Source organism: Notothenia rossii (assembly GCF_949606895.1).
Source record: "Notothenia rossii genome assembly, chromosome: 3".
Classification (NCBI taxonomy): domain Eukaryota; kingdom Metazoa; phylum Chordata; class Actinopteri; order Perciformes; family Nototheniidae; genus Notothenia; species Notothenia rossii.
The window spans coordinates 6,861,875-6,871,095 of record NC_136901.1 but is presented as its reverse complement, the minus strand read 5'-3'; the positions used below and the strand labels follow the sequence as shown (position 1 = coordinate 6,871,095).

At 39.1% G+C, this 9,221-nt stretch overlaps 1 long non-coding RNA gene across 1 annotated transcript in view; it reads left to right on the top strand.

Annotated features, from left to right (window-relative positions):
* The first annotated feature begins 396 nt into the window (after positions 1-396).
* The window catches only part of LOC307033891, a 34,195-nt gene continuing 25,370 nt past the window's right edge, over positions 397-9,221 (top strand). The window contains exons 1-3 of the long non-coding RNA XR_013806696.1: positions 397-662; positions 1,713-1,870; positions 2,993-3,133. This is a non-coding gene — a long non-coding RNA (uncharacterized lncRNA). The remainder of the gene's footprint in view (positions 663-1,712; positions 1,871-2,992; positions 3,134-9,221) is intronic.

Genomic DNA, 9,221 nt, shown 5'->3' with positions numbered 1-9,221 from the left:
AAAGTGCCCATATTGTTCATGTAGAACAGTGTTCACATAAGCCTGTACATTGAATTTGTTTTTCATTGAATGTAACCGTTTCAATAGTGATACATCTACTATAGGTTGAGGTAGCAACCATGGTGGAACAGCTGATAACAACACCGTCTGACTAATATTCCATTCTTTAACTTTGAATTCCTTACATATTTCCGAAACACAAACACAAAAACGTTCTTTTTTTATTTTTGTTACTTTCCCAACTTGTTTGTACAGTTTGTTTAGTAGGGTGAGTATGTTCATGGACCTGTAGATTTGCCCAGTAAAAAACAGAAGCTGACTGGTGTGTTTCCATTTTGTACTAATGTTTGCAAGGACTTCCTGTATTTACAGGAAGTGATGACACTAACACAGGAAGTATAAATGTTCATAGTAAAATTCCCAATTGACAACTGTGTGTGACTAGAGAATGAAAGGAGCAGGTCAATGCAGCAGCAACAGGCTTTAGGTACGTTTTTAGAGCTGGCAGGGAGGAAGTAAACACACAAGAAACCTGCTAGCCAAATAAATCAAGTAGCATCTTTCCTGTGGGGACAATTAAGACTTAGCTGGGGGAAGCTAGCAGTGCTAACCAACAGGAAACTATGCTGCAGAGGACTGCTTTCTCAAACCTTCTTCTGCTCGTAAGTCAGTGTTTCCATGATGTCATGTTTAAGCATATATGTAAATCAGTTTGATATAAGATGCTAAGTAACTTGCATATATCCTAATAGTGACTCGTTAGCACACAGCTAAAGGCTGCTGTATAGCTATGAATACTATCAGGGGTGCTGTGGAGAATTAAAGTCCCTATGTCAGGGTCATTCTTATTTTTTTCAGGCTTCATAATATGTTTAAAGTTGTCCTTAAGTTGTCGCATAAAAAGGATACAGTATTAAGCATGTCAAGACCAGCGCCATATAGATAGAAGAGTTACGACAGCGGAAGTCCAAAAACGGTTATCGTCACGTGGCTCAAGTAGACGAGGATCGTTCCCCGGGAGTTCATGGCGGGCAATGTGAATGCATTGATAACAGGAGACAGAACTACGATTTTTGGTAATTATTAGTGAATAAAGGTTTTGATTTGCAATATTTATACAACAAATCGATATGTGTATGTATTTACATCAATATGTTTTAAAAAATAAAATAGAATTTGCTAATATTAAGTGATAATATTAGGATTAGTGTGAACAACTAGTTGACATGTTAGGCTAACAGTGCCTTGGTTAAAGAGCCTGTTGCTGTTTATTTATAGCTTTGAATTCTTTAAAACCAATATTATCTTCTTAAACTTGTATGGTAGTCAGGAGCATCACTTTCTAATGTTTATTGATATATTTAGAGGGAGGGGATCTAAAGGAATGCTTCAAAATTCAGATTAGATTCATTTCTACCATTTTCTTAAATTCATGGTAGTTTCAGTAATCCCATGGTAATTGAGGACACAAGTTATCGAAATGACTAATGTCATCTTTATGGCTTTCAGAGAGGACAGGAGACCGACAGGTGACTATCAAAGGACTAGCAGCAGCAGCAGCATGATGATGATGATGATGATGATGTTAAATGTTTTGTTTTAGGAACATTCATTGCAAATACATGGAATTCAATAAACATTGAATAGCATATCATGCAGTTTGTCTGTGCCTTTTCCTCCGTGTTGTCCTGGTTTGCTGTGCTGCCTCCTAGTCGCCACCATGGTTTGCTGTGCTGCCTGGGGATGCTCAAATCGCTCCGAGAAAGGAGTACGAATGTACGGCTTCCCCACTGAAACAGAGCGGAGGAAAAAATGGCTGGCACAAGTCAGCAGGAGCAATTTCATGACCAACAGCAAAAAAATATGTGAGGTAATTATATACAAACACTGCATTTGCACTTTTTGACAAAACGAAAACCACACCATTGGGAAAGCTTAATGTTTTGTTTAATACAAAAAAACAGTCAAAGGCTTGAAAAACACTGAAAGTTGAGACTCAGGGTGCAGGGTGAGGGTCTCAGTGCAGGTATTCAGGCTCCATTGAATCCCCCTCTGGTTCTTGTGCTGAAAGAGGGAGTAACAGACAGGAGAAAGGGTTATACACACCTATATAGCACACCTATTGGATGGGAAATTGCCTTGGGGAGATAAGGTGTGGTCTTTGTTCCCAACTGAAGTTATGGAACTTTATTATTTGTGAGTTTAACAAAGTATGACAAATGGCATCAGTAACACATGTGATATGAATTTCTATAAAGTTGTCTCACATTCTTGGTCATATTTGATATACAGTATGTAATGAGTATAACATGTCCAGTAAGTATAAAGTGTTTCCTAATAGTGTGTATTCAACCACTATGGTACGGTATCCTAGCTTCATCTGTTATCTGTAAACGTTCCCTAAATCTACTAATTTAGGGATAATCCACTGACATCCTTTAATACACATGTTCATTTGAATCAGATGTACTGATAATATCAGCAATATAAATCTTTAAACTTCTTCTTACCTTTAAAAGTCCGTCACAAACGGTCTATTATGCTGCAACTCTACAGCTCTGTTAGCCTTGGCGCTAATTTCCGGGGAACGATTGAGAGGCTCCACGATCCGCCATTGCTGTAAAAAAGTGGTCCATTGGAGTGAACGGAGATGACGTAACTCTCAGTCTATACGGCGCTGGTCAAGACAACCTCAAATTGAGACAGGTTAGCATAAGCTTCATATTTTAGCACACACAGCTGACTGTGAAGGTTGACTATAATGACTTTAAATGGTCCTTTAAAAAAAAAAAAACCCACCATATTCACTTTCATTTGGGAAAATGTGTTTAATTGCTCTAGTTATCCATTCCAACATACTGCCTATCAGCTGTCGACAGAGACACATTGCTTTTACCAGATGAAACCCTGGTTGTTGCAGCTCTGATTTCTAGAGAGGCCTTGAGCTGCCAGGGATTTGAAAAGCTCACAGGTGTGATTTTGTTGTGTTTAGGGCTCGGTCCTCACTCGACAGAGCGGACAAAGCTCTTGGCTCTTTGGCACACAAGCACCTTCCCACTCAGAGGGCCCTCCAAGGCCGTGCCGGTTAGCACATTCAGGCGTCACCATCCCATACCTGTGTTGGCCCCTCCATGTGAGTGTGAACAATAGCTGTCTGGAAATATTGCCCTCCTGTCGCTACATGTCCTTGGCTCCATGCTGTCGGCAACAATGTCCACTTCATCTGTGCATGGCCACAGATTGCAGGTAGCTCTGTGAGTGGGCTCAAGCAATTGGTCTCTTAGTGGTTGATAGGATGCATTATTCACACTTGCCTTTACACACTGATTGGATTAACATCAGGTGTGAATGGAGGTGCAGAAAAAACATTTGTAGCCATTCTTGGTTTTCAAAATGTTAGAAATTGTTGCTATTTCTCTAGATAGTTTGAAGGTTAGTGGCTTATCATGTGAACATCGCAACTGCACTGATAATGAGGAGTGTTTATCACACTTTCAAGAACTGAAGCGCCAAAAGCTTTCATAAAAAGTCCATCGTCTGACCCATAAAAATAATACATTTGTTTTGCATTGCACAAATGTCATATTTATTTTTGTAATAAATCAATCAGTACCATGCAAAAGAACATGGCACAGTTTTACTCATGAGTAATGTGACTGTTTTTGCTCGAGCACAACCCTTTTATAAAATCTGCAAAGAGCCTGTAAAATCAGTAGTTAATAAATCACAATTAAGGCAAAGGAACTGCGGCATTTGGATATAATTGCAATTCCAGTAAAACCAAAATGATATTAAATATGTTGTTTTACTCGTTGTGTTATAGTGTTTATACGCAAATATATTCTTGACGTAAGATGTTGAATGATGTATAGCATTGTTGGATTTTTCATGTATTTTGAAGGATATACATATTTTTTCTTTAGCCTTAAAAGTATCCTAAATGTTTTGAATCTGATTTGCTTATTCAAGGACATTTAATAAATAAGAAAATGAAATGTGGCTCATTGAAAATGTTTTCATGTAACAGGCAGTTCATTATATGAAATAGGATTCATCTGAATGTCACTGTAACTCTGCAAATGACTGCCTATTCTCAATGGGCAATTATGACAAATCACACTGTGCGATCAGGTTGTCTTGACAACCACAAATTTGTCTTGAGTAAGATGTGATTAGATGATGACTTCAGCAGTTGCAATATGCACTGATTAAGATTTTTTTTAGATTGTTAAATAATACCTCAGAAAGGCATGAGCATGGATGAGAAAGAAATTCAAGTGTATGTCTCATAGCTGTGTATCATGTGCACAAACAACATGTTGTGTTCTGAAAAAAGAAATTACGTTTTAAAAGCCCGTTTTGGTGAGTATTGCAATTTGGGATAATGTGGACCCTAAAAGCACACCTGAAAGCCAGATGACTTTGTTTTTCTCATCTGTGTTCAGGTTTACATCACGGTGAAATTACGCAATCCATGTCCTTGGGCTCTTCTTCATTGAGCCTCCTTTTGTGCTTTTTCGAAACTTTCTCAGCACATTTCCGTTCCCTTAAGGTTAGCCATGAGCAAAGTGGCTTTGCTTGATGCATAGGTTTCTCCCTTCTGGAAAATAGTGTTGGCAAGCAAAGGGTAATTTTAGATGCTTGACAGAAGTACCACAAAAGAATATAATATGATAAGGGTCCCAGAAGTCTACTCAAGTGCAACAACATGATGGGCTACATGTGGTTTCTTTGCAACCATTATACGGTACTTTCAAACCGTTTAATTGTTTATTTGAACAAATTCGACGCGCGCCAAATCATCCCTGAGCAATAGCCTGCACTCTTTCATATTTTGCAATTATTTTAATAGACTTTGGTGGAATCCAAATATCTCAGACCCCACCTTGGAGTTTTCTTTGAATATTGTTTCAGAAAATGTACTCTCCCATTTAAAAGCTTTCAAACATTCCCCGTCTTAACTTCCAGAACGTGTCAGAAACACATCAAAACGGCAGTTCTAATTGTTATTCTCTTTTCACCTCCAATGTGGTGAAATGTTGGTAATGCCCACTCCTTTGCAGACAGGGAGATTAGCAAAGTTTGTGCTGCCTTTTTCACTCCCTGTAATGCTATCTAGAACATCTGTTTGAACATACTTTCCCATTAGTACCACAGGGTGACAGCTAAAGTCTCAAGGATATGTTATGCAGTGTGAGTGTACAGTGCCAGACAGCCTTCTGGGTAGGATAAAATGACATCAAGAAAAACAAACTTCACGAAAAACTTCCACTGAGGTTTTATGTGAACAGCCTCACTTTGACGACTGAGCCCTCACATCGATGCTGGACGTAAAAGCTGATGTTTAATAGGTGATGCTGTTTCTGAAGACATGTATAACTTATTCTGGGTCAGTGATCAAACTATATACTGTGAGTTTTATTACTGCTATTGTTCCAGGCAGTGGTTTCGCTGAGCTTGCTGTTTTGGCTTTGGATACAGTCCTTGGGAATATTTTTGCATGCGTTCGTAGTTTGCTCACTGCATCCATGTGTCAGTGGCTTGACAGGTTGATTTAAAAGACAGAAACCTGTGCACTGAAGAGTTATTGCTGTGTCACTGTTAGTGGTAAATAGTTGTGTTGTATTGGGTAGTGGAATCCTTACCAAGCTTTTAGAGCATCAATATTCAATTTGTGATCTGTCCCAATTTAAGGACTTTGAAGCTTGCTTTCCTTTCAAGATCACATACATAATACTGGCTTGACAAGTGCTTTGGCATCCCACACTGCACTCTGTAAATCACCTAAGCAATGTATCTCTGATTGGGAGCACAGAGCTGATGATTCCCTCGTGGCCTTCAAAATGTAGCAATTCATTACCGGCTAGTCAATGGTTCGATGGTGCGTCAACCTGTAAAGTAGGGCTGCTCGATTATGGCAAACATCATAATCTTGATTATTTGGGTCAATAATTGCAATTGCGATTATTCATTGACTTTGAAAACATCAATTTATTGGAGATTTTTTTTTTTTAACAGTATGTTTTTTTAACAGTTGATTACCCTGAACTTTAAGTATAATTCAACTGAAAAAAAAAAAAAAAAAAAATTAATACTAAATAATAATAATACAAAAATAATCGTTTTATTTCGATTACGTTGCCATAATCGTAATCGCGATTACAATACGATTAATTGAGCAGCCCTACTGTAAAGTCAGGACTTCATATATATATATATTTATTAATTAATATTGACAATGTGTCCCCAGGGTTCAGGTGCTCCCCACTTACATATTTAATGTAACCAGTGGAATATTTGATCTCCCGTAGACGGATGGACGGAGTATTTGGTGCAGCAACTCTCGCTATAGACTTGAAGTTGGGTCACGACTTGCAAGCTATTCTTTAAGGCTCCATTGTGTGGCTTCTTTTAAACATGGTTGCAGAAGACAATTTCTCCAAGAAGACTGTCACGATCGAAAGATATGTGGAAACAATTAGTGATGAAGGCACAGGCTGATAATGTGAGTGTGCTGATTATTTGGGTCGGAGGCTGGTGCCTGTGTTGTGTGCAAATTGGAGCGATTCTGTGCATGCATTATGAACATCAACAGTTATTGCTCGTGCGCAGTCACGACGGCAGATGAAATTAGATTTGTTTGGTTATGTATCGAGTTCTGTGTCTCTGCGTGTGTGAACCATGAGTAATTCCCTGAATACAATTACCCAGGGAGCTCCTGGGTTAAATTTATCTCGGAAATTACACATTTTCCAGGATTTGTTTCTTAACAGCTTGCATTTTCTTTTGTAAATGTAGAAATTATGCACCAAAAGGAGAATCAGTGATGTAGTACCCCGTTATGGTCAAGCTAAATATCCTCTTTGTGAGTCAGAACATTTCAAAAATGGAATATTAGCTTCTTATTATCATTTGCCCTTTTTCTTTTGTTGAATTACGAAACATCGAATTTGTTCAATTTGAAACAATGTCAGTTTATTGTAAGTTCTGTTTCCATGTTATCACCTTGTGGGTTTTTTGGACCAGTTTGATGGAACTCTCTGCATATAAATCAGCGGTGCCCTTCAAGCTGTTGCCCAAACACACACATCAGCTGAGCTTGAGATGTTAGATTATTCTTACACTGCGATATGAAAGCACAGGATTTTAACAGAATCGAAACTAAGATCCAACCATTTGCCATACATTGTATATAAAAGAAATGCAGTTGTATAGCGCATATATTTACTTTACTTTAGAGAGTACCAACATTTTTAGCAAACACAATCAGTGTGGTGCTTTAATGATGCTCTGAACACACAGCATATAGTATGTGTGTGTGTTCATGTATGCATGCCCGAGTGTGTTCTTCGTAAAAGTGGTCGCAGGCCAACATGCTGAATGTGTCAATCCAGGAAATTCCTTTTCAAATTCATATCTCGCCCCCCCCCCCGCTGAGCAATTCAAACTGGTCACAATGGAATGTACAAGCCCTCATGGATGCATGATATAGACGGCAAATGTTATTTGAATTTAACAGCAGGTGCTTTGAAAGCGTTCTGTAAATGCCATGGAAATGTTTCCTAAATGGAGCCATTGTGCCGGGAATAGCTATTTTGCCGCTGTCACCTCTTTCAGTGAAGCAGATATGGAAATGAATGAACTAATTCCTTTACATAAAGATGCAAGATAGAGGCAAGACCACCTTTTTATATCAGCTTACGGTATTGCATGAGGCATTCATTTAGGCGGAAATCATTTAAAGATTATAAAGATTTAAAAAAGGTTGAGTGGCCAAGTCAAAGCCGGAGGGTGCAAATTAACTTGGGTCAGGATGCATTTGAGCAAGACACCGATCTGGCAGCTGCTCCATTGTGTTTTGTTTTGCTAGTAGAATATATATTTGAGTTTTAGAGAGTGTAAAAAACGGGGTGTTGCATCTACAGAACATATGTGTGTGTATATATATATACATACATATATATTGCTTATTTGCTTGCAAAACAATTGCTGTACTCTTAAGTTATTATCAGCTGTTTTCAATAAACTGACAATTATGTAAGTTGCATAGAATATTTTTTATTTTTAGGGATATTTTATTGCCAACATAAGAGAAAGTAAAAAACAAAACAATGAAAGGTTTGAACCCATAACGTTAGCAGCATGTGGAAATCACCGTCCCTCACCAGTCGTGTTTTCCCATTACGTTAAACCTGGCCAGTGGATATATTCTTATCTAAGCAACACACACACACACACACACACACACACACACACACACACACACACACACACACACACACACACACACACACACACACACACACACACACACACACACACACACACACACACACACACACACACACACACACACACACACACACACACACACACACACCCCAATGGGTAGGTCAGGCATAAGGTGACCTAGCTAAGCAATAGGATGAAATTACGCCTTTTACACAGCCCTTGGCCCTGTGCCTGGTCAAAGCGATTGTCCCTGACTTTGTGCCTTTGTGCACACTTCTGTGTGTCTATATGAGAGGGATCGTTTGTGGGAAGTTGGACAAAATATGAGAGGGGTTCACCTGCATTGAATATCAAGTAAAGAAATTATTTATTTCCATGCAGGAGAGAAACAGGAGATGCTGAAATTAATCTGAGGAGCCAGCTGTCTTTGTACCCTGTGCACTCCGCTGATGATGTATTCCATTGTCTGAAAGAGGAGGAGATGAGTAAGTGAGAGCCTCATTCCTAAAGTGTCCACACCAAATGACTTGCAGAGAGGACGCTTATTTTCTAAGAGCCAAGGTCAAATCTCTTAACTGACCTCATAACTATGTTCCAGTAAAAGGAACAAAAAGGCAAGGATGTGTATGTGTTTGCTTCTGTGCAGCAGCACTTAAACATCGGAGACCTCTGCCAAGGCCGATTCCATAAGTGAAAAAGCCTGCTTCTTCTTTGGTCAAAGCTGCACTCAAACAAACCGACAAACAAACCAACAAACCAACACACCAACACACCAACACACCAACACACCGACCAACACACCAACACACCAACACACCAACAAACCAACCAACACACCAACACACCAACACACCAACACACCAACACACCAACACACCAACCAACACACCAACACACCAACACACCAACCAACACACCAACACACCAACACACCAACACACCAACACACCAACAAACCAACACACCAACAAACCGACCAACACACCAAC